Source organism: Eriocheir sinensis, chromosome 55 (genome assembly GCF_024679095.1).
Source record: "Eriocheir sinensis breed Jianghai 21 chromosome 55, ASM2467909v1, whole genome shotgun sequence".
Classification (NCBI taxonomy): Eukaryota; Metazoa; Arthropoda; class Malacostraca; order Decapoda; family Varunidae; genus Eriocheir; species Eriocheir sinensis.
In genome coordinates this window covers 10,481,294-10,506,647 of record NC_066563.1, presented here as the reverse complement: position 1 = coordinate 10,506,647, position 25,354 = coordinate 10,481,294, and the positions used below count along the sequence as shown (strand labels likewise).

General features: G+C 40.7%; 1 protein-coding gene across 2 annotated transcripts in view; it reads right to left on the bottom strand.

Annotated features, from left to right (window-relative positions):
* Positions 1-22,650, bottom strand: part of LOC126984045 (dystrobrevin beta-like) — a 116,526-nt gene extending 93,876 nt beyond the window's left edge. The window contains exons 1-2 of one of the 2 annotated variants that reach the window (XM_050837413.1): positions 22,388-22,650; positions 18,243-18,291 (exon numbers count right to left, since the gene is read on the bottom strand). The gene's annotated coding sequence lies outside the window, so the exon portion shown is untranslated. The remainder of the gene's footprint in view (positions 1-18,242; positions 18,292-22,387) is intronic. The other variant, XM_050837412.1, reaches the window with a different exon arrangement.
* Between the last annotated feature and the right edge of the window lie 2,704 nt (positions 22,651-25,354).

Genomic DNA, 25,354 nt, shown 5'->3' with positions numbered 1-25,354 from the left:
TGGAAGGGTGGAGCGCACATTATGAGGAGGAGGAAGAGGAGGAGGAGGAGGAGGAGGAGGAGGAGGAGGAGGGTTATCATATGTGTGTGTAACTTTTCTCTCTCTCTCTCTCTCTCTCTCTCTCTCTCTCTCTCTCTCTCTCTCTCTCTCTCTCTCTCTCTCTTGGGGATTCTTTCCTCTTCAAATCATTCCCCTTTCCTCCATTTTCCTCCCTTGTCAGTATCTTCTCCCCCTTCCTCTCCTCTTCTTCCTTTCGCTCCCCTCACCTCGCCTTCCCTCTTCCTCCTCCTCCTCCTCTTCTTCTTCCTCCTCCTCCTCCTCCAATCCTCCTTGCCTCGTCTCGTCTCCCCTTGCACCGTTGACTTCTTTCCTCCTCGCCTCACTGACTCTCTCTCTCTCTCTCTCTCTCTCTCTCTCTCTCTCTCTCTCTCTCTCTCTCTCTCTCTCTCTCTCTCTCTCTCTCTCTCTCTCTCTCTCTCTTATTATGTGAGGTAGGCAATTAGTCGTTATTTTTTTATAATTTTTCAGTGGCCTAATTATGTCTGCTATCATCATCATTATTATTATTATTATTATTATTATTATTATTATTATTATTATTATTGTTATCAGTGGTGGTATTTTCTCCTTTCTCTTCTCCTCCTCCTCTTTCATATCTTCTTTTTTTTTCTTCTTCTTCTTCCTCTTCCTCTTCCTTCATTTCGTTGTCTTCTCCACCTCATTTCCGTATCCTCGTTCACCTTGAGTGTGTGTGTGTGTGTGTGTGTGTGTGTGTGTGTGTGTGTGTGTGTGTGTGTGTGTGTGTGTGTGTGTGTGTGTACAAAGGTGTGGCTAATTGACTATTCCCTCAGCGACAGGTATACTTGAATGTGTCGCCTTCTCTCCCCCCTCCTCCCTCCTTTTCCTCCTTTCTCTTCATTTTCTCTCTCTTCCTTCTCTCCCTCCACTACCTTCTCTCCTCCACTCTCGTTTTCTCTCCCTTTTTCTTCCACTTCCTTTCCTCTTGCACATTCTCTTTCTCTCCCTTCCTCCTCTTTCTCTCCACTTCCTTCTCCCCTTCACTCATTTTTCTCTCCTTTTTCTTTCTTTCTCCACTCCCTTGTTTCTTCCACTTTCTCTCTCTTCCTCCATTCTCTTCTCTTCCTTCTCTCCTTCACTCTTTTTTCTCTTCATTTTCTCTTCCTCTCCCTTCCTTCTCTTTCTCTCCTTTCCTTCTCTCCTTCACACTTTTTCTCTCCCTTTTCTTTTTTTCCTCCACTTCCTTGCCTACCATACTTTTCCTCTCTCTCTCTCTCTCTCTCTCTCTCTCTCTCTCTCTCTCTCTCTCTCTCTCTCTCTCTCTCTCTCTCTCTCTCTCTCTCTCTCTCTCTCTCTCTCTCTCTCTCTCTCTCTCTCTCTCTCATTCGCTGTCGTTTCCTCCCTTCTTCCTTTCCTCTTTTTCTCCCTTTTCCTTCTTCCTCTTTTATCGTCCCTCCTCCCTTTCTCTCCCTCTTCCTTACTTTCCTCCATTCTATTCTTATGTCTTCCTCTTCTTCCTTTCTATTTTCCTCTTCTTCCTCTCTTCCTCTCTCTCTCTCTCTCTCTCTCTCTCTCTCTCTCTCTCTCTCTCTCTCTCTCTCTCTCTCTCTCTCTCTCTCTCTCTCTCTCTCTCTCTCTCTCTCTCCCTCTCTCTCTCTCTCTCTCTCTCTCTCTCTCTCTCTCTCTCTCTCTCTCTCTCTCTCTCTCTCTCTCTCTCTCTCTCTCTCTCTCTCTCTCTCTCTCTCTCTCTCTCTCTCTCTCTCTCTCTCTCTCATTTGGTAGCAAAAGCAATCTCGTCTATTTCTCTTTTTTTCCTTTTCTTTTTTTTTTGCACTTTATTTTCCTTCTTTATTCTTTTCATTCCTTTCATTTTCTTTTTCTTTTCTTTTGTTTTTATTTTCCTTTTTTTGACGTTGCTTCCCTTCCGTTTTCTTTCCCTTTTTTTCCATTTTCTTTCTTGCTAAAATAAATGTTAGTTCAGCAGTCTGCCCTTTTGTCTTCCCTCCTCCTCCTCCTCCTCCTCCTTTTTCCTGATCATAATATGTAAACAAGGAAGGCTTCTTTTGTTCTCTCTCTCTCTCTCTCTCTCTCTCTCTCTCTCTCTCTCTCTCTCTCTCTCTCTCTCTCTCTCTCTCTCTCTCTCTCTCTCTCTCTCTCTCTCTCTCTCTCTCTCTCTTCAACAGGTATACAGGTCAGACGCCTCCTACTCTTCTTCCTCCTCCTTCTCCTCCTCTTCCTCCTTCTCCTCCTCTTCTTCCTCCTTCTTCTCCTCCTGTTCCCCTCCATCAGATATGTGTTCCTATTCCCTCCATTTCTCCTTTCTCTCCTATCTTCTTCCTCCTTCCTTCTTCCTTTCCTCCATCCCTCCTCATGTGAAGTCTGCCTCAAACCTCTGACGCTACCTCCTCCTCCTCCTCATCTTCCTCCTCCTCCTCCTCATTCTTCTTCTTCTTCTTCTTCTTCTTCTTCTTCTTCTTCTTCTTCTTCTTCTCCTCTTCCTCCTCCGTCTTCCTGGAAACCTACACATGGGGTCGTCTACTTTAACCATGAAGGAGGAGGAGGAGGAGGAGGAGGACCCGCTCGGCCTCACAAGTGCTGCCAGGGTGACTGATAAGCATGTTTCTCTCTCTCTCTCTCTCTCTCTCTCTCTCTCTCTCTCTCTCTCTCTCTCTCTCTCTCTCTCTCTCTCTCTCTCCGGTAAAGTCTTTGTTTATATTCTTTTGTATGACAACAGTGAAGTCGCGGAGGTTGAGGACACACACACACACGCACACACACACACACACACACACACACACACAGAGGAGAGGGGAGGAGAAGAAAGAAGAGGGGAGAGGAGAGGAGAGGAGAAGAAAGAAGAGGGGAGAGGAGAGGAGAGGAGAGATAAAAAGTGAGGGTCAAGGGAAAGAAAAGAAACTATATTAAGTCAGGAAAGTTATAGAAAGGAAAGAAGGGAAAGGAGGGGAAAGGAGGGGGGAGGAAAAAGAGAGGGAGAGAGAGGAGAGGAAAAGAGTAGAGGGATGAAGAGGTAAGGAGGACACGAATGAAGAAAAAAGCGATAGAAAACAAAAAGAGTAAAGGAAAAGAAGCGAAATACAAAATAACGTTAGTCAAGAATGCAACAATAATGGTATGAAGAAAGATGAAGAGGAGGAGGAGGAGGAGGAGGAGGAGGGAAGAGGAACGAAAAACAAACACTTGAGAATTAAGGAGGAGTAAAATAAATGCATGAACATGAATAAAACATGAACACAACAGGAAGGAAGGAAAGAAGGAAGGAAAGGAGGGAGGGAGGAAGAAAGGAAGGAAGGAAGGAAGGAGCGGAGGAAGGAAGGAAGGAGGGTAGGAAGGAAGGAAGGAAGGTTCTTTGGCTCATCTCTTCTTCTTCTTCTTCTTCCTTATATTATTCATATTTTTACTATTATTTTTCTAGCCCCTCCTCCTCCTCCTCCATTTTTTCTTATTTTCCTCCTTCTTCTTCCTCCTCTTCCTTCTCTTCCTTCTCCATCAACACCACCATCCCAATCTCCTCCTCCTCCTCCTTATCCTCTTCTTCTTCTCTCTTTCTGGTTCCTATTTTTATCTCTCTTTTCTGCTCCATTTTCTATCTCTCCTCCTCCTACATCTTCCTCCTCCTCCTCCTCCTCCTCCTCCTCCCGAACACTTCTCCACAGGTAAGAAAGAAATATTATTATGGCGCTGTACACACGTGTTTCGAGCGGGCCAGGTGAGATCCTTTGTTACCTGGGCTCACGATGTTGTTGTTGTTGTTGTTGCTGTTAGTGGTGGTGGTGGTGGCGGGTGCTGATGTTGTTGTTTATGTCGGTTATCAGAGTTATGGGGTAGTGAGGTAGTACGGGTGGTGGTGGTGGTGGTGGTGGCGGTAGTAGTAGTAGTAGTAGTAATAGTAGTAATAGAAGTAGTAGTTGTAGTAGTAGTAGTAGTAGTCTAAAGCTCTTTGTCTCATCAGTTCCCCTCCCTTACTAGCAGTCTCGTAACCCCAAAATTCCGCCGCAATATTGCTTCTCTTTATAGTGTCCATCGATATTTTCATGCTGGCTCCATCCCTCTCCTCCCGCGGCCCCGCTCCACACGACTTTCTACTCTTGCTCATCTCTACATATACTATCCAAATCCCTCATGCAAGAGTAAAGTGGTATCTTCTCTCTTTCATCCCTTCCTCTCTTGAACAGCCTTCCTTCGTCCCTCCCTACGACTTGACCTATTTCAAGAGGGGAGTATCAAGACGCGAAATTGACCTCTCTTTTGACCTCTCCTTCTATTATCACCAACGCATAACATGATACAACTCACTACAAATTAACCTAACCCCATCAGATGAGCTAAGATCCACCCTATCTAATTTTCGAGCTTCCTCCTTTGCTGTAAAAAAAAAAGCTACCGACACTAAAAATATACAGCATACATATCCTTGTTATCATCATCGACATTTGAACATCTGTCGACTTTTTGATCTGGCTTCGGTGCAGAGGCGTCACAAAGCGTCCACCACCACAACAACATGGGGGAGAGCTGGCAACACTGGTAACACGGGCAGCACTGGACGAGGCAAGGTGTAGAGATATGAAACTATAGTCAACCCGCACGCATGATCGGTTCTCCCTTTGGCCGAATAAATTAAAGGGCGAATTCCAGGAACTAATTATCGTAAGGTATTGAAACGTGCAGCAAAAATATCATGTTGTCAGTAATCCAGTTTAAAAGAGTTTCCAGGAGGAGGAGGGAGATAAAAGAAGAGGAAGGGAAAAGAGGTAGGATGCGAAAGGAGAAAAAAGGAAAAAGGTGGGGAAAAGAGGAGAGCAACAGATAGGTAAATAGGAAATGAAAGAAGAAAGAGAGTTAAGAGCAGAGATAATGCAAAGAAAGAAGAAGAAAACACAGCCACGGAAAAGAGGAAAGTAAAAGAGAAAAGTAAGAAGTAAAGAGAAAAAGAATTGAAAGCAGAGATGTAATTAAAAAAACGAAGAAAAAAAGGAAGGGAAAAGACAAAAAAATAAGAAAAAGAAAAAGAAAAACCGGAAAGAAAAGGGCAAAAAATAGGAAGAAAAGAGAAGAAAAGCAGAGAGTAAAGATGTAAAGAGTGAAGAAGAAAAACACAAGGAAAAAAAGAGGAAAATAAAAAAGAGTAAAAAAGTAAAGTAACGTTGGTCAAGAAATGCAACACTGATGGTAGGGGAATAAAGCTGGCGGCCCCGATAAACGCTCACCGCCCATACATAACAGGGAGTCGGGGTGGCGGCAATGGGCGGGCGGGAGGCAAATGTATGGTGTCATGGGAGGCTGCGGGGGACACTTATATAGTATTCCCGATGTCGAGTTTAATAAGTGACAACAACGAAAACAATAACAACCCACCCTCCACCACCACCACCACCACCACCACCAACAACAACAAAACACCACCACCACCAAAAACAACAACACAACCATCACCACCACCACCAACTACAAAAACACCATCGCCATTATCACCACCACCACCAACAACAACAACATAAACAATAAAAACAACCTCACCACCACCACCACCAACAACAACAGCAACACCGTCACCACTACCATCACCACCAACACCAACTACAAAAACACCATCGCCATTATCACAACCACCACCACCAACAACAACAACATAACAACAAAACATCACCACCACCATCATCACCCACACCAACTACAAAAACACCACCGCCATTACCACCACCACCACCAACAACAACAACAACAGCAGCAGTACCACCCATCCCCAATAACAACAATAACAACAACAGGATAAACACCACCACCACCATCGCTATCACCACCACCACCACCAACAACAACAACAGCCACAATAGCGATAACGATAACAGCAGATTGAAAACATAACCATGATATAAAGAACGAATATGAAAAGAAATAAACAAAACACAAACAAAAAAAAAACATTATAAATAAAATAAAAAAAAAGATCAATTCATTTTTTATTTACGCTTTTTCATTTTCGAGTATTATAAGCGACAAGAAGAAGTAAAAGAAGACGGAGAAGAAGAAGAGGGAGAAGAAGAGGGAGAAGATAAACAAAACAACAACAACAACAACAACAACAACAGCAGCAATAACGTAAATACCACATTGAAATCATAACCGTGAAATAAAGAACGAAAATGAAAAAAACTAAACTAAAAACACCCCCAAAAAATATAAAGAAAATAGAAAACAGAAAATATAGATCAATTCACTTTTACTTATATATCTTTCATTAATAGCAAGAGCCAATACTCCTGAGGTTAGCGTTATTAAGTGGCCAGAAAGCTCACCTGTAATAGCAAAGCAGGTGTTTACATTAAGATTATCGGAAGGTGAGAGAGAGAGAGAGAGAGAGAGAGAAAGGATGTATGGAGGAAGAAAGGAAGGAAAAAGGGAAGGGAAGACAAATGAGAGAAAGGAGAAATCAGATAAAGAACACCAAGAAAGCAACACACACACACACACACACACACACACACACACACACACACACACACACACACTTGATTCGATGCACAAGATATAGATTTCCCATAGCCCTTACTAATCCTATAACACACACACACACACACACACACACACACACACACACACACACACACAATATCCTCTACACTTCAGCACTATTCATTACACCTCCTCCTCCTTCTCCTCCTCCTCTTCCAATTCCTCCTCCTCCTCCTCTTCCTCTTCCTCCTTCTCCTTAATGTATACCCGATACACCTGAGTCGCCTTCAACAGGTAAGGTATGTATGGCCCTTTCTCGAATTAGATCTGACCGGTAGTTTGTTTATTTTACGGCACTGTACCTGTTTGTGTGCGTGTGTGTGTGCGTGTGCGTGTGCGTGTGCGTGTGCGTGTGCGTGTGTGTGCGTGGCCTTTCCCCTCCCTTCGCATTTTATTTGGCCGTTCTATTTTTGCTTCGCTCTTCTCCGATTCACCCTTCCAATCTTTTTATTTCTTATTTTATTTCCTTGCCTTCCTTCCAGCTTTTCTTTTATTCGCCATACTTCACTCGTGCGCTCTCCCCTCTCTCTCTCTCTCTCTCTCTCTCTCTCTCTCTCTCTCTCTCTCTCACTCTCTCTCTCTCTCTCGGCAGTGGAAAAACTTGTGAGAAAATCATATCCATTGTCAGGACCCCGGATATTATATTTTGGAGAGAGAGAGAGAGAGAGAGAGAGAGAGAGAGAGAGAGAGAGAGAGAGAGAGAGAGAGAGAGAGAGAGAGAGAGAGAGAGAGAGAGAGAGAAAGAAAGAGAGAGAGAGAGAAGAGTAAGAAAGAGAGAGAGAGAGAGAGAGAGAGAGAGAGACTGCTTAAAGGCAACATGACACACGACGACACACACACCAGCCCGCTCTCTCTCTCTCTCTCTCTCTCTCTCTCTCTCTCGCCAGCCAACCAATCTCACAGGCTTGTCAGAATTCAAGGTACACAGGCCTAATTAGTATTCCTCAGGTGTGCGGGAAAACAAAGCGTATGGCCGGAGGGAAAGGACAGGTACGGCCGAAAATGGGGGTCTGTCTGTCTGTCTGTCTGTCTGTCTGTCTCGCTCTCTCGTATTCTTTCCATATTTCCTTTCTAATTCACTTATTCTCCTTATCTGTCAATTTGTCTGTCTGTTGTTTTGTCTATCTGTATAATTATGTCTAACTACATCTCTCTCTCTCTCTCTCTCTCTCTCTCTCTCTCTCTCTCTCTCTCTCTCTCTCTCTCTCTCTCTCTCTCTCTCTCTCTCTCTCTCTCTCTCTCTCTCTCTCTCTCTCTCTTGGTTCTTCTTCTTCTTCTCTTTTTTCCTCTTCCTTCTTTTTCTATAATTTCTACTACTACTACTACTATTACTACTACTACTACTACTCACTACTACTACTACTACTACACACACACACACACACACCCTCCCCCTACCTCCCCCACACCAGCGACTTAAATTCCCCAATAAAAGTAAATAGACAAGTTTAATACGAGGAAAAAAAGAAAAAGAAAAAGGTGAACGATAAAACCCAAACTGTCACATTACGTTCGGCAGGTGAACGCAAACGACTCCCTGAACGACGGGGAACGTACGATATATTTTTTTCCGGGGCTGCACGACGAAGGAGGGGAAGGGGGAGGAGGGGAGAGAGAGCGAGGCAGATAGATAGATAAATAGATAGATAGATAGATAGATAGAGAATATGAGACAGCTTCAGAAACACTAGTACAGCTCAGAGGATGATTAAACAAAGAACAACAATAATAACATATAAACAGATGATAAAATACAAGAGAGATTGATAGGTCCTGCCTCTGATAGATAGATAGATAGACAGATAACATGAGTAAGTTAGTACCGCTCAGAGTATGATAAAACAACACAAATTAAAAGAAGAAAAAAAACACCAACAAATTTATTGATGAAGCAACACAAGAGCCAACACACACGGACCCAATGGAACACACAACGCGGTAATTTTGGACAGGGCAACACGGCACTACGCAACACTAACGCGGAACACAACAGCAGCAACACAACACCGGTCTGCCATTCAATACTACACAAGACTAATCAACTTTAAAAGGGCGTGTTACGTGTGTGTGTGTGTGTGTGTGTGTGTGTGTGTGTGTGTGTGTGTGTGTGTGTGTGTGTGTTTCTGAATCAATTTAATTTATCTACTTACCAACATATATTTATCAATCAATCAATCTATCTATCAACCTTTCTGTCTATCTCTGTGGTTATCGGTTGTTTACTCTCTATATCTATAATATCTATTTGTTTCTTGAAGTTTTATCAATCCAAATATCTGTCTATCTATTAACCTGTCAACCTGTTTCTGTATATATCAACCTATCTATGTTTGTCTATCAAGCGACCTATCAATCTATATATATTAAAACTGTCACTATCAACTATCTATCTATCAACCTATCTACCTGTTTGTCTGTCTACCGACCTATCAATCTTTTTTTATCTTTTTTTTACAGCTGAGACAGTTCTAGGGCGTAAAGAAAAATATTGAAAAAAGCCCGCTACTTACTGCTCCTGAACAGAGGTCAAAGGAGAGGCCAAAAAGAGAGGTCAATTTCAATTTCAATACATATATTAATCTATCTATGTAAAACTGTCACTATCTATCTAACTATTCATCTATCCACCTGTCTCTCCGTCGGCCAGGTATTAGGACGGTGAAGTCAGGCTGGCTTTAATAATTCAGCGCTTCTTTATTTGGCTTCTGGTGCAGCTTCGCGAATATTGCTTCATGTACAACTTTAGGACCTGTTGGTAGTGTTGGATTCGTGTTCCTTGCCCTCATTTTCTCTTTCTTTCTTTTTTATGGGTAACGAGTGTAACATTGGATTTTGTTTTTCTCTTGTGATTCCTATTAGTTCCTCTTTTTCTATTTTATTCTTTCTTATTGATTTTATTTCTATATATTTCCTTCTTCCTTGGTTTATTTGTTTTTACTTTCTTCTTTTACTTCTTACTTATTTTTTACGGATTTCTTCGCTATTATTATTTTTTTCTACTGCTTCTTGAAACTACTACTACTACTACTACTACCACGAGTATATCCATTGTTTTTTTTCCCTTTTGACGTTTATTGTTTTGTTTTTTCATTCTTTTTTGTTTTCCTTGTTTTCTTGTTTTCTTCTTTTTTTCTTTTTCCTTTCTTCTATGAGTACGAAGAGTAACATTTAATTTTCTTGTCTTTTCTGATGTTTCTTATTATTTTTTCACTTGTTTTCTTGGTTGTCTTCTCTTCTTTTTTTTTTTACTTTCTTCTTTTTATTGTTTTTCTTCTGCTATTTGAAACTACTGATATTACTACTACTACTACTACTACTACTACTACTACTACTACTACGACTACGACTACTACTGTTACTACTACTACGACTACAACATTACTACTACCATTACATTTTTTTAAGCAAGGTGAATACGGATATATTAATGTTTAGATGTTGCAAATGTTTTAATAATTCATTCACTTGCGCTTCCTTAATTACCTTGGACTGTCGCATTATCTATCTATCTATCTATCTATCTAATATTTTTTTATTCAACAGTCGAGTGAGCAAGATACAAATACCCACAAAGAGAAACACACACACACACACACACACACACACACACACACACACACACACACACACACACACACACACACACACACTTAAACAAATAAAACGAGAAAAATGCAGAAAGAAAAGTTAAGATGAAAAAATAATTAAACTAACGTGTCTTTCAAGTCTTCCTGGACACGTGACGAACCCTCCTCCTCCTCCTCCTCCTCCTCCTCCTCTCCTCCTTCTCTCCTCTTCCTCCTGCTCCTCCACACACGAACCTCCTCCTCCTCATCCCTTCTCCACTTCTCTTACTTTTTCTTCTCTCCTCCTCCTTCTCCTCCTCCTCCTCCTCCTCCTCTTCCTCCTCCTCCTCCTCCTTGCGTGATCTAGATAAAGCAGCCTCCATAATAGGGAGCTGAGAGAGAGAGAGAGAGAGAGAGAGAGAGAGAGAGAGAGAGAGAGAGAGAGAGAGAGAGAGAGAGAGAGAGAGAGAGAGAGAGAGAGAGAGAGAGAGAGAGAGAGAGAGAGAGAGAAAATAAATAAAGAAAGAAAATAAAGAGAGAGAGAGAGAGAGAGAGAGAGAGAGAGAGAATGAAAGAAAATGATAAATAAATAAAGAAAGAAAAATAGAGAGGCAGAGAGAGAGAAAAGACTCCTCCCCAGGCGCTCCCCCAAAAAAGGATTCGGCGACTCAATCAACCATTCCCCAATTCCCTAATAGCCAAAAAAAAAAAAAAAAAAAAAAAAGGAAATTAAAATATACCGTTTTTTTTATATTTATTGAGAAACTAATAAGCATCGTCAATGTCAGAAGGTGAAATTCATAGCTTTATCATATTCATTTTCATTACTTTTTCCTTTCTTTTAGTTTTCTTTTATATGTATTTTCACATTTCTGCTTCTTTTTTTTATTTGCTTTCTCGGACTGATTGGGTTCATCGTGTCCTCTCTCTCTCTCTCTCTCTCTCTCTCTCTCTCTCTCTCTCTCTCTCTCTCTCTCTCTCTCTCTCACCCGCCCCCCTCTCTATTTTTCTTTCTTTATTTATTTATTTATCATTTTCTTTCATCTCTCTCTCTCTCTCTCTCTCTCTCTCTCTCTCTCTCTCTCTCTCTCTCTCTCTCTCTCTCTCTCTCTCTCTCCTCTTCACCCTCCTTTTTTTCCTTTTCCCCTTGCTTCTCTCCCTTCCTTACATTTCCCATCTTCTCTGTACTTCTCTCTTCTTTACTCCCCTTCCTCTTCCCCTCGCTTCCCTCCCTCCCCCTTCACTTTTTATCTCCACACTTCCCTCTCCCTTCTTTCGCTATCGTCCATTCTCCCTCTCCTCTCTTTCGTTTGTTCCCCTTCAAACTTCTCCTCCTCCTCCTCCTCCTCTTCCCTTCTTCTCCCTACCCATCAATCATGTCTGTTCTTCTCCCCTTCTTCACTCCCTTCCCTTTCCCTCTTCTTTATCTTTTTCTTTCTTCCACTTTCAATCTTCTATTTTCATTTTCTTATCCTGTCTGGTCTTTTCCCCTTTTTCCCTCTTTTTTCCCATTTACATCCATTACCTTCATCTCCTTCCTCCTTTTCCCCCTTTTTTTCCATGCAGTTTCGTCTCCTTCATCAATTCCCTTTTCTCTTTTTTTATTTTCCGTTCCTGGTTCCTTCCCTTTCCTTCTCCTCACTCTCCTCTCCTTTCCCTTGTCTTCCATGCATTTTCTTCCTCTCTCTCTCTCTCTCTCTCTCTCTCTCTCTCTCTCTCTCTCTCTCTTCCCCATTTATTTTTTTCTACTGCTTGATTCCTTTCCTTCTCATTTTTTCCTCCTCCTTCCCCTTACTTTCATGCAAATTCTTTCCCTTTCTCAACCCCTTTCTCCCTTTACTTCCCTCCTGCTTGCCTTTTGCCCTTCTCCTTAATCTCCTCCCTTCTTTTTTCTCTCTTTTTTTATGCACTTGCCTTATATGTCTCCTCTGTTTGACTTTCATCATTCCCTCATTCACTTTCACTATTTATTCTTTCTTCATTTCTCTCTTATCTCCTCCTTCCCTCCTTTCCCTCATTCCTTTCATTTTTCGTAGTTTTTTCCTTCTTTCTTTCATACATTCATTTCATACATTCTTTCCCTTCTTTTTTATGTATTTCCCTCATTCACTTTCACTATATATTATTTCTCCATTTCTCTCTTATCTCCTTCTTCCCTCCTTTCCTTCCTTCCTTTCCTTAATTCTTTCCTTTCATTTTTGTTTGTTTTTTCCTTCTTTCTTTCATTCATTCATTAACTACCTTCTTTTGCTCAGTTTACAGTTCCTCATTCACTTTCACTATCTATTATTTCTCCATTTCTCTCTTATCTCCTTCCCTTCCTTCCTTCCTTCCTTTCCTTAATTCTTTCCTTTCATTTTTGCTTTTTTTTCTTCTCTCTTTCATACATTCATTAACTCCTTTCTTTTGCTCAGTTTACATTTCCTCATTCACTTTCACTATATATTATATCTCCATTTCTCTCTTATCTCCTTCTTCCCTTCCTTCCTTCCTTCCTTTCCTTAATTCTTTCCTTTCATTTTTGTTCGTTTTTTTCTTCTTTCTTTCATTCATTCATTAACTCCCTTCTTTTCCTCAGTTTACAGTTCCTCATTCACCTTTAATATATAACTTTTTCCTACTTCATTTCTCCTCTTTCACTATTCTTCACTTACTATCGTGCCTGCTTTTCCTTTTCCTCACTCCCTCATTCACTTTCCTCTTTCCTATATATCTTTTCCCACCTTTTCTCTCCTCTCTCTCCTCCTCTTTCACTACCCTTCACTTAACTCTCATGTCTGTTGCTTTTTCCTTTCTCTCAGTCCGTAATTCATTTTCCTCTTTCCTATATATCTTTTCCCCACGTTTCCTCTCTCTCCTCTTTCACCACTCTTCACTTACTTTCATGTCTGTTGCTTTTTCCCTTCTCCCCTCTTTCCCTCACTCACTCCGGTCCCCTTTTTCGCCTCTCCGTTTCCCCTAATAAAAAACACTCAAATAAAAAAAAAACGAAAAAAAAAAACGACTCTTGTTTACAGCAGTCATCCCTTCAACGTCATTAAAGAACACCAGAAAAACATGCCAACAAAACATTTAACCCTTCAAGCCCCCGTCTGTGTGTGGAGAGAGAGAGAGAGAGAGAGAGAGAGAGAGAGAGAGAGAGAGAGAGAGAGAGAGAGTCACAGACCGACAGACAGATAAATAGGTAGACAGACACACGAACAGACATATAAACAGACAAACACATACACAAACCAACATACAAACAGAGAATAGACGTAAATAAAAAGAAAATATGCTAAAAATACGAGAGAGAGAGAGAGAGAGAGAGAGAGAGAGAGAGAGAGAGAGAGAGAGAGAGCGTATCGAGGGCGTGGTGAGGGAAACTAATGACACATACACAGACAGACAGACAGACAGCGAGCCAGTGAGCCAGACAAACATACGGTCGACCAGCCATCTCGTCACACGCACCGCCAGACACAGAGAGGGAGACAAACAGACAGACAGACAGACAAACAGACAGATGAAAAGACACGTGACAGGCATGGCATTTGTGTGAAGTTAGTAGAGGATTGAGCAGGAAGAAATGAGGAGGAAGAAGAGGTGAAATATATGACAAGGAAGAGGAGGAGGAGGAAGAGATGGAGAAGATAGAGTGGAGCGAGAGAAAGAGAGATGAGAATTAAGATAGAAAGAATACTGATGAAGGGAAGGGAGAAAGGAAGGAAGGAAAGGAGGGAAAGTAAATGAAGACAGAAAAGAAGGAAGGAAACACAAAAGGAATGAAGGAATGTATGAAAAACAGATGAGTTGAAGGAAGCGAATGAGATAAAAATGAGCGGAGAAAAAACGGAAGAAAGGAAGGAAGGAACGAAAGGAAGGAACGAGAGAGAGAGAGAGAGAGAGAGAGAGAGAGAGAGAGAGAGAGAGAGAGAGAGAGAGAGAGAGAGAGAGAGAGAGAGAGAGAGAGAGAGTAAGGTGAGGAGAGAAACATGAAGAGGAGGAGCATTATGAGTGATGGAGACAGGTGGGAGAGAAGGAGAGAAGCGACAGGGAGAGAGGAGGAGGAGGAGGAGCAAGAGGAGGAAGGAGACGAAGCATAAGATGACAGGACTCTGTAACCCTGGTAACACATATGACGACGAGCTGTTCCTCTCTCTGTCGCTGTCCCTCGCCGCCAGCCTCCCTTTACCACCAACATCAGCGTCCCACTCCCACAGCGACTTGAGCGTTATCTCCCCGACGAAGTGAATATGGAAACACGTCATATTTTTAAACACTTCTGCGCCCAAGAACACGTAATTTACTAGTCTTTCGTGGGAGTTTGGCGCATTTCCAGGGGTACTTTTATGACCCTGGTGGTAGTCTGAGCCTTCTTCTGTACCGTGAACCTAAAGGAACACTCATTAGAACTCGATTAACCTCCTGTTTGGCCTTTGGAAATAGTTGGTGTGAGGGGTGGGAGCATTTGACAATACCAACCTTGGACCGTCAAGCCACCCTCCTCCCTTCGCGCGAGAACAGTTAGCGGCCCAATCATGTTACCCCCCAAAAAAAACCTGTCACCACCCCACAAAAACAAGAGAGAAAATGGTTTTGTCAACAGTAGGGATAGCAGTCATTAATCACAGTGACTATTAGGGTCGAATTATAAGACATTTCTCCGCCCAAGAACACATATTTGACAAGGCTTTCGTAGGAGTTGTGCATGGGGATTTCCAGTAGTAGTTTTATGACCCTGGTGGTAGTGTGATCCTTCTTAGGAAACACCCATTAGAACCCGACTGACCCCCTCTTCGACTTTTAGAATAGCTGATGTGACAAGCGAAAGTGTTTTGTAATACCGACCTTAGTGACACCTCCCAAGATATCATCCATCATCAGCGACACCCTACACCGAGGTAAGGAAAATTAAACAGACAACGCCCAGCCGACCTTTCCGCCGGGCATGCTAATAAGCTCCAGGCTCGCGGTACTATCCTGGTGGCGTCACAACTACATCACTCTGTTAGCAGCCAATCACAAGGCCCCATAAAACCTACTACAGCAGACCAGAGCCACCCATGAGCTGTGACGCTGCCTTAGCTCCTCCTACGAGAGAGAGAGAGAGAGAGAGAGAGTGATGGTTCGCTTGAGGGATGTAGAAGCTGAAAATTTGTGCAAGGAAATAAATAAAAAAAGGAAAAAGAAAAATAGTAAGAGGAAAGCTGGAGGGAACAGAATGAGAGGAGAAAAGAGGAGGAGGAGTGATGGGAGCCAGAAAGAGAGAGAGAGAGAGAGAGAGAGAGAGAGAGAGAAAGCTGACTCAGTGATTTGGTCTCAGAAACCCCGAAAACGTGATTAGAGAGAGAGAGAGAGAGAGAGAGAGAGAGAGAGAGAGAGGAAAAAAAAATAGTTGGAAAAAAGTGGAGGAAACTTGTACATATCACGGAGAGAAATATGGAGGGGAAAAAATGGAGAGGAAAACGAGAGAGGAAAAAGTTGGGAGGAGAGATGGAATAATGGCGGCGGAGGAGGAGGAGGAGGAGGAAGAGAACCGGGCGGAGGGGAGTCAGAGGGAAGTTAGAGAAAGAAAAAGAAGAAATGGAGAGAAAAAAGTGAAAAGAAAAGAGCAAAAAATCATATCCAACCAAACTGCCCATAATAATAATAATAATAATAATAATAATGATAATAATAATAATAATAATAATAAATAGGTCTACTTGTAAAATATTTGATTCCCCCCTGCAGACACACCTTTTAGGCCTAATAAATTTATATATTAATTTGCTCATCAATCTATTTATCTCTTTATGTAATTTCTTACCTATTTATATGTTTCTATGTATGTATGTATGTATGTATGAATGAGTGTCTATCAATCTACCTACTCTCTCTCTCTCTCTCTCTCTCTCTCTCTCTCTCTCTCTCTCTCTCTCTCTCTCTCTCTCTCTCTCTCTCTCTCTCTCTCTCTCTCTCCTATCTATCTACGTAATCTCAATCAATATATCTCCAACTCTATCTCTCTATCTATCTATTCACCAACCTACCTATTTATTTATCTATCTGTGTACCTGGCTATCAATATACAAAAAGTGCCGCAAAAAATTATTTTAAAACCGTCATCCCATGAATGTTATTCCCCTGGCAATCACGAGTGGTATACATATATTTATTTGTACGAAAACATGGCCACTCTGGGATATTAGAGAGAGAGAGAGAGAGAGAGAGAGAGAGAGAGAGAGAGAGAGAGAGAGAGAATTCTTGATATGAACTCGAGTTGAAAGAGCAGTCAGAAAGTATCCACAATGATTAATGGAGAGGAAGTGCGTTGATTCTCTCTCTCTCTCTCTCTCTCTCTCTCTCTCTCTCTCTCTCTCTCTCTCTCTCTCTCTCACTCACAAAACAGTATAACAACAACAACAACAACAACAGCACTATAAACATCCCATCCCCAAACTATTATCATCAAAACTCAAAAACTCGGATATATTACCCAAACATCCCATTTTTTTCCCGATCATTACTTTGCATTAATTATTTTATTCACTTTTTTGTTTTTCCAATTTCCCAGAGCACCATCAACCCCCGCCTCTCCACTCGGCCCTCCGCAAACACTAACAGTAAGGGCCGCTGGGAGTGTTTCGGCAAATATGTGACTTCCCGGCTTAATATTTACGACAGGTATTCGCAAAGTTACAGGTAATTGAGGTCTGCTTGCTTGCGATAAAATTTAGATGAGGCTTAACCGATGCAACAGGTTTTTTCTTTTATTTTCTCTCTCCTCCATTAAGTGTTTATGTTTGGGAATGCGTGTGTGTGTATGTGTAAATTTGTAAGCATATAGAATTACACTAATCATAATCTCTCTCTTTTCTCTCTTTTTAATTAATAACACTAATCACAATCTCTCTTTTTCTCTCTCTTTAATTAATAGGTTTTGTGGTTTCCGATCCTATCATGATGTGTGATAAGGTAAGGTTTTCCGTGTATGTGTTTCGTTTGACGCGCTCTCTCTCTCTCTCTCTCTCTCTCTCTCTCTCTCTGATAAAGGTGATTCATATGTTTTCTTTCCCCCCTAAACAACCTTTCCCGCCATAAATATGTAAAGCCAGCGCTGGGCCTTAATTCCCTTGGTGAGTTCAGCTTTAAAATGAGCCCAAAGCAGCTTCATCTATTAAAGTGAATGCCAGGATTACCCTTTCTATTAATTACCAGACATTTATCATGCTCAGCCGACGCTTTTTGATGTGAACGGACCAGTAATTACATGGCCTATACCACATCAAACCACACACACACACACACACACACACACACACACACACACACACACACACACAATGCTGAATGAGCCCAAAGCTTGAATTCATTTGCGAGATGGAATGGGAGACCCGCCAATTGCATTCCTGCTTTGTACTGATTGCAAATTTGGATGATTAAAGAAGCCCTGTATTTTATTCTATGATCATCCAGGTCATCGGTAATGCTTTTTCTGATGCGCTTATTTATTGACGAACTTAATCCTTCTTGAAATGCAAATGGAAAATGGCTAATGAATTGCAAGTCGCTTCAATTTCTTATCTGGCAAGCACACCACAGGACACAGAATATATGCTGCTTGATGTGTTTATTTATTGACGAACTTAATCCTTCTTGAAATGCAAATGGAAAATGGCGAATGAAATGCAAATCACTTCAGTTTCTTATCTGGCAAGCACACCACAGGACACAGAATATATGCTGCTTGATGCGCTTATTTATTGACGAACTTAATCCTTCTTGAAATGCAAATGGAAAATGGCGAATGAAATGCAAATCGCTTCAGTTTCTTATCTGGCAAGCACACCACAGGACACAGAATATATGCTGCTTGATGTGTTTATTTATTGACGAACTTAATCCTTCTTGAAATGCAAATGGAAAATGGCGAATGAAATGCAAATCGCTTCAGTTTCTTATCTGGCAAGCACACCACAGGACACAGAATATATGCTGCAGTAAGGTTCTCAGTAAGCCGGGAAAGGTACTTCAAATAAAGGAGTTCTACAGATGCAGGAATACTAACAGCTCTGAGGTATGTTTGCCAATTCACACACAGCATTCTGTTTAGTACAAATTTTCAGTAATACACAACTAAAGGGTGGCTTTAACACTTACAGAGCTTTGGAGCGGCTGGTGCTAGTGGTCCCCGGCAGCACATGTTGACCTGAGGGAGACGAGGGCAGTGAGTACGCAGACCAATATTAGTATCAAGATATTCACCTACTTATCTCTCTACCTTTATATCTATTTATGTTTTTTTATTTTATTTTCTTACAGCAAGGGAGGCAGCGCAAGGTCAAAAAAGAAAAAAAGAAATAAATAAAAAAGAAAAACTGCAACATATAAAATAGCCTGCCAGATGCTGCTTCGACATAAGTAAAAAGAGAAGTCAATTTTGGGTGAGGAGGTGTATGTGAGAGATGTATATATGTATGTACGTGTGTAAGTATGAATGTTTGTTGTGTTCACTGTTATACATACATGCTAGAGTTAGGGCTGTAAACTGTTCCTTGAATTTAGTATCACTTTTCGTTGATTGAGTTTAGTGTTATGTATCTCCACTCCTTCCTTTTTTTGCATTCCTCTTTTTTTTTCTATATGCCTCAAAGCAAAATAAAATATTGTTATTATTATTAGTAGTATTAACTTGAATGCAAGTTTCAGTCAATACTCATAGCCTGAAAATAACTACTGTGGAGATTTGAAATTAGGTATAAAACTCTAACATTCCTAAAATAAATGGATAAATATTCTTTATTTTAACACTCTTTCATTTTCATGCCTTAGATCAGTATCATGTAGTTTTTGCCTGACATGCGAGCTATTGTAGTAGCTGGAGTGGTGTGCATGTAGTGGTGAACAAACCCTAAAAAATATGAATGAAATATTAGAGATGTGAAAATAAATAAATGATACAATACATGAATACATAATATAACAAGAATATAATTATTGATGATATAAATTATATAAATATTGTAAATATAATATGAATACAGATATAAATATAAATAATATAATACAAATAAATAAAAAAAATATAAATAAATATATAGTATTGCTCCCAGATAAAAAAAATCAATATCATTAAATTTAACTTACATATTTTTTTCTTCCAACACAGCATCAGAATCACTAAACATTTGTAACATTTTGACAAAGGCCTGGCCTGTTTGTGTAGCAATAATGGAACATTCCTGTTGAATTTGTAATAAAATTAACATAAAACAACAACTTTACATCAAAGCACTAACGATATGCATAATATTTTACTGTATACGAGAACTGATCATATCATTAATAGAAACTACTGACTGATGCACCATAAAATGTATGTATGCATATTCCTGTCCAATAAATATGAAATACACTGTTACAAAACACCAATATTATGCATTACTGAACTTTCAACACGTGAGCAGCCGGCAGCATGGGTGTCCTATCCTCACATAGATTTTGGTATTGTCAGTGATGATAATATTCAAAATTATTATGCTGTACAAGAATTAATAACACCTCATGGAGAAATGTATGTGTGTGACAAAACTAGACCAAAACCTACAATAAGCAGTATCACTTGAACGTAGCTGGATCATCATTTATATCTTCTTACTTTCTAAACCTGAGATTTTTTAAACTAAGATTTTATTGTATTTTATTTTAGTTTCTCTTTGCCTACGTACTAATCAGTGATGATCTTAATTTGATAGTGAGGAATTTAGCCATAATAGAACTCTGAGTAATAAGCAAATATATGTTGCTGTCTCCTCTAAGCTTTCATACAAATTGTTTAACTTGATTTCTGATTAAACTAAATTAATTTGTAATTTACTATATTAAGTAGAATAAACAAATAATTACAAATACATAAATATATAAATGACAATACAAATAACCTGACATAATTGATAAATATATAGAATTGCATCCATTTCAATACAGCAGAGCAGGCCACAACTGAATCCATGCTCTGTCATGCTATATTCTCATGAACTAACAGAACCCCACCTCAGAAAAATGGAAACTAACCTATAACTAATAAATAGTAACCCATCGCTGCTAGGGGTAGTATGCTATTGTCACTAGTGACAGTAACCTACAGCTGTTAAAATACTAACCTATCACTACAAAATTAATAACCTGTCACTGCTTTGTTAGTTTTCAAATTTCTGAAAAAAAGTAATTTGCGATGTAAATGATTATCAGGGTGATGTCAAAATGTATCAGGAAAATGTGCCAACCCATGGCATGAGCAGGGTGAATGAACTTCTAAATAAATATCAAAAGATCAAGTAATTTACCTTTATAGATGAACATACCAATCACCTTTTTTAAAGCAAACCAAAAAACTTAAAAAGTATGCTCACCAGACTGAAGCTCCCCAGTGATGAAAACCAATGGCGAACCACAAATTGTATCACATATTTATCATGAACAACTGAATCTAACCTAATCTAACCAGACCAGACCTAACTTAACTAAATGTAACTTAAAACCTGAACTGTGCTCCAGACCATAGTTTGAAAAACTGATATCTCACAAATGAGTAGTGTGTTGTGTGTGCACAGAGAATATACTTCATATAGCACAAAGGTGTCCTTCACAGTGAGATGGGTGCAGATCTGGAATAACATCCAGTAAACAAGGGGGACCTGGTGGAAAGTGGGTTTATGGGGCAGAGTAAGCAAAATATGGCCATCTGAAATCTTGAGAAATCTCCCTAGAATAGGTTAGGTTAGGTTATAGGAACATGTTACCTAGAAAAATTTATCTAGCTTTCAGATGCCCATATTTTAATTATTTACCCCCCTCTCCATATCCTACTTTGCCACCAAGTCCCCAAAGTGCTGTGCAAAAGGAAGAAAAAAATAATCAAAATGGCAACTGGAACATGAATCTGTAAAGGTAAATTCTACCCAAAGCCAACTTATTTGTCAACCAGATCAGGATATACCTACGAAAAACTGATTTATCAACTAAGCTGTTGCTTGCTGAACAGCCTCACCCCTTTGTTAAACATGTCATGCCATACTATTCCTGTGTAACATGTGTAACAGGGGCAAGATGCTCCTGTGACCTCAAGCACACTCCTTCCGCTGTGACCCCAAGCATAGCCTCACCCAAAACTACACTATTATTCAGGTGAAAAAAATTATTATGGTAAATCTTAAGAATTGCGGCTCCTAGCAGGCATGCATTTAGGGCATGGTGTGGTGGTAATTACAACATTTCTAGCATGTATGACGGGGTTTTGACAAGCAGACAGGCGTGTCACAAGGGATGTATTATTCTCCGCGGGCTCTTCCCTTTCTTCACCCCGGAGCTCGCAGTCTCATCGCCCATCAACTTAAAAGAAATTGTGAGGCCAGCGTGGAAACATACACCCCTTGTGACATAAACACACCTGTCCACTTGTCAAAACCCCGTCGTATGTGCTAGAAATGTCGTAATTACCACCACGCCATGAACTAAATGTGCACCCGCTAGGAGCCGCTATTCTTAAGATTTACCATTATCATAATCCCTAAAACTTATACAAGATGTCCAAGTGACCCCCAAACATACCCCCTGCCCCAACCATATTCTTGTGAAACACTCATTATAATGCCCCAAGACTTGTGCCAGCCATCCATGTGACCCCATGCATACTGTGACAAATATACTACAACTCACATGTAACATTCACTATAATGCCCCTAAACCTGTGCAAGACGCCCCTGTGACCTCAGACGCTGTGACCCTGTGACACTAAGCATACTGTGAGCGTGACCCCAAGCATATACTGTGAGCGTGACCTTAAGCATACTGTGATTCTGTGACCCCAACCATACTATGACCCTGACCCCAAGTATAGTGTGACCCTGTGACCCCAAGAATACTGTGACCCTGTGACCCCAAGCATACTGTGACCCTGTGACCCCAAGCATACTGTGACCGTGACCCCAAGCATACTGTGACCCTGTGACCCCAAGCAAACTACTATATTCATTTAACATTTATAATAACGCCCCAAATTTGTGCAAGGCCCCCCTGTGACCCCCAAGCATACTGTGACCCTGTTAATGCCCCATATTTGTGCAAGGCCCCCCTGTGACCCCCAAGCATACTGTGACCCTGTGACCCCAAGCAAACTACTATTTTCATGTAACATTCATAATAACGCCCCAAATTTGTGCAAGGATCCCCTGTGACCCCCAAACATGCTATAGAGGGCGTAATACTTTAATGGAGGAAACAGAAACCCAGACAGAGCTACGCACGGTGCTACACTCCGCCGTCCAGGGAGCGCCGCCCCCCGCCCACCTCACGCCCCGGCTCTTCTCACCTCGTCCCGGCTTGTCTTTCGCCTCTGCCCGGCCGCCCCGCCCTCATGTATCGGCTCAGGCTCAGCTCTCCCCTTCAGTGCCGTCTACAGGGTCCGCAACACTCCCCGGGGCAACACTACAACGGCATCTTGACACTCACAAACGTAAACAATGTTGCCGGCAGTGTTGACAACCCGCCCTTTAAATGTTCCTCTCCCTCCGCTGCCCTTTAAATCTTCTTCTTCCTCTTCTTTTGACCTGTATAGCTGTTGGTTTACTTTACTTTACTTTACTTTACTTTATTTCCTCATTAACTGAAGACAAGTACCGACTTCCTGATTTTTCTTCCTCTTTTGACCTGTATAGCATTTGTTCCCTCAAGAGGTGAAGACAGACTTTAAATGTTCTTCTTCCTCCTGTTTTTTTTTTTTACCTGTATAATTTTTGGTCCCTCAAGAGGTGAACACACTCTACATTTTCTTCTTCCTCTTCCTCTTCTTTTGACCTGTATAGCTTTTGGTCCCTCATGAACTGAAGACAGAGAACCCGCCCTTTAAATTTTCTTCTTCCTCTTCCCTTTAAATCTTCTTCATCCTCTTCTTTTGACCTGTATAGCTTTTGGTCCCTCAAGAACTGAAGACACTTTAAATTTTCTTCTTCCTCTTCCCTTTAAATCTTCTTCCTCTTTTACTGACCTGTATAGCTTTTGGTCCCTCAAGAGGTGCAGAGACTTTAAATTTTCTTCTTCCTCTTCCCTTTAAATTTTCTTCTTCCTCTTCTTTTGACCTGTATAGCTTTTGGTCCCTCAAGAGGTGAAGACTTTAAATGTTCTTCTTCCTCTTCCCTTTAAATTTTCTTCTTCCTCTTCTTTTGACCTGTATAGCTTTTGGTCCCTCAAGAGGTGCAGAGACTTTAACTTTTCTTCTTCCTCTTCCCTTTAAATTTTCTTCTTCCTCTTCTTTTGGCCTGTATAGCTATTAAATGGTCCCTCGATCGTAAACTATAAAGACAGACGTACGTACTGACTTCCTGTTTTTCTCTTTACACCAAAAGCAGCTTTTTATTGGATTCTGGTCACTCATTAACTTAATATTAACGTAGGTGTTCTCAAAAGATCATTCAGTTTCAAGAAAGTATAGACTGACTGATACTTTTCCCTCTTATACCGGTAACAGCTATTTAATGGATCTATAGTCACTCATGAAACCAATGCCAACAAAACATTTTTTTAAAGTTTATTACGGAAGACCGACCCAGCTGCAGCTACTGTTCCCTTTAAACCTCCAACATCCTTTTAATGATTTCTGGTCACTCATAAACTCAATATCAACGAAACAATTCTCAAAAATTAATTAAAGTTTCAAGAGAGGGGGAAAATACTGGCAATAGACTGACTTTTGCTACTTTTCCCTTTAAATCAGTAACAATTATTTAATGGATACTGGTCATTCATAAACTCAATACCAATGGATCAGTTTTCAAAAGGTAATTCAGCTTCAAGAAAGGGTATGCAATAGATCATCTTGCTACTTTCCCATCTAAACAGTTATTTTATGGATTGTGGTCAATAAACTCAATATGAAAGCAGGAGTAGAAGTTCTCAATATGAATTTAACCTTATTGGAAGCTTGAAGTACATGCAGACTGTGCTGTTTTTAATGTCAAACACTCCAACACGTCTCCTTTAAGTTAGCGACATGCGCTACGGGGAAAAGGTTTTGCGATTTATCTCACTTGCCTCATGAAACCTTTGCTAAATGAAGCGTTCTGACATTTATAAGACTAGAATAGCTATTATAGACTTTACTTTTGATTCTCTGCAAGTTTCGGTGCCCGCCGCTAACATTATTGAGCCGCGTGGTGTTGTCATCGGCGACGCTGCTGCCTCAAGACACAGAAAATGGTCCACCTGGCTGCCGAGAACAACACTTCGCCGCCCGTCGCCCCGCTCGTATGAATGATAAAGAATTTTGTGGGTAATACAGTAGGGATAGAGAATGCATTTCTGAGGGTGGAAAAGTTTGAATAATGATCTGTTTTACGGAATTTATAAAGAGATCAATTGGTCAGCTTAAAAATGCTTAGACACACACACACACACACACACACACACACACACACACACACACTGGGATATAAGGATAAAATATACTCAATGGTTTTTTTTAAGAGAAACTATAACTGGGATAACTTATGAGGTAAAAAAAAGACTGGAAACTACTTAAACTTAACATTATATGGCTTTTTTTCCTTATAAATACGCAAGCTTTTTCTCCAACCATATCTGGGCTTTCTAAAGAGCAAAAAACAAAACCACCATCGACTTAGACTGGAATATGTGAGGAGTTAAAGTATAACAGACATATAGGAGCAAATAATCTTGACTGATATTCTATGTTCATGAAATTAAGCGATGAAGTATTTGGATGAGAAATGGATGGCGTTGCTGATGGGACGGGTAAGGTAAAGTTGAAATTGAGAGCATATCCGATATATAGCAGCGCGTGGCGGCTGTGTTCATCTCCGTCTTGTTGTTTAGACACCCGCAGATTCCTATGATAGATACGCTATTTTCCCAGCTGTGCGTGACGTCACTATGCCTAGGAAGATATTCAGGAACACTCGCAGCCACAATGATAAAGCCTGGCCCTGACTTTCAATGGGTCACCTGTAGAATCCTGTAGAGACGTTTATAATACATGTAGCTAAGAATCCACGGGCCTGGGGCTTTTGGGGTATTTACATAACAATAATAACATAAATCAACAGCAGCACAACCGCCATGCCTAGATATAGCGTATGATCCCTACTTTACCTTTTGCATTATACTGAGGCTCGATTATCGTACTCAGAGCCTCGTATTTACCGGTTTGTGAGCCATAGCAAATACCAAAAAACACCAATAATTAACCATTTTAATGA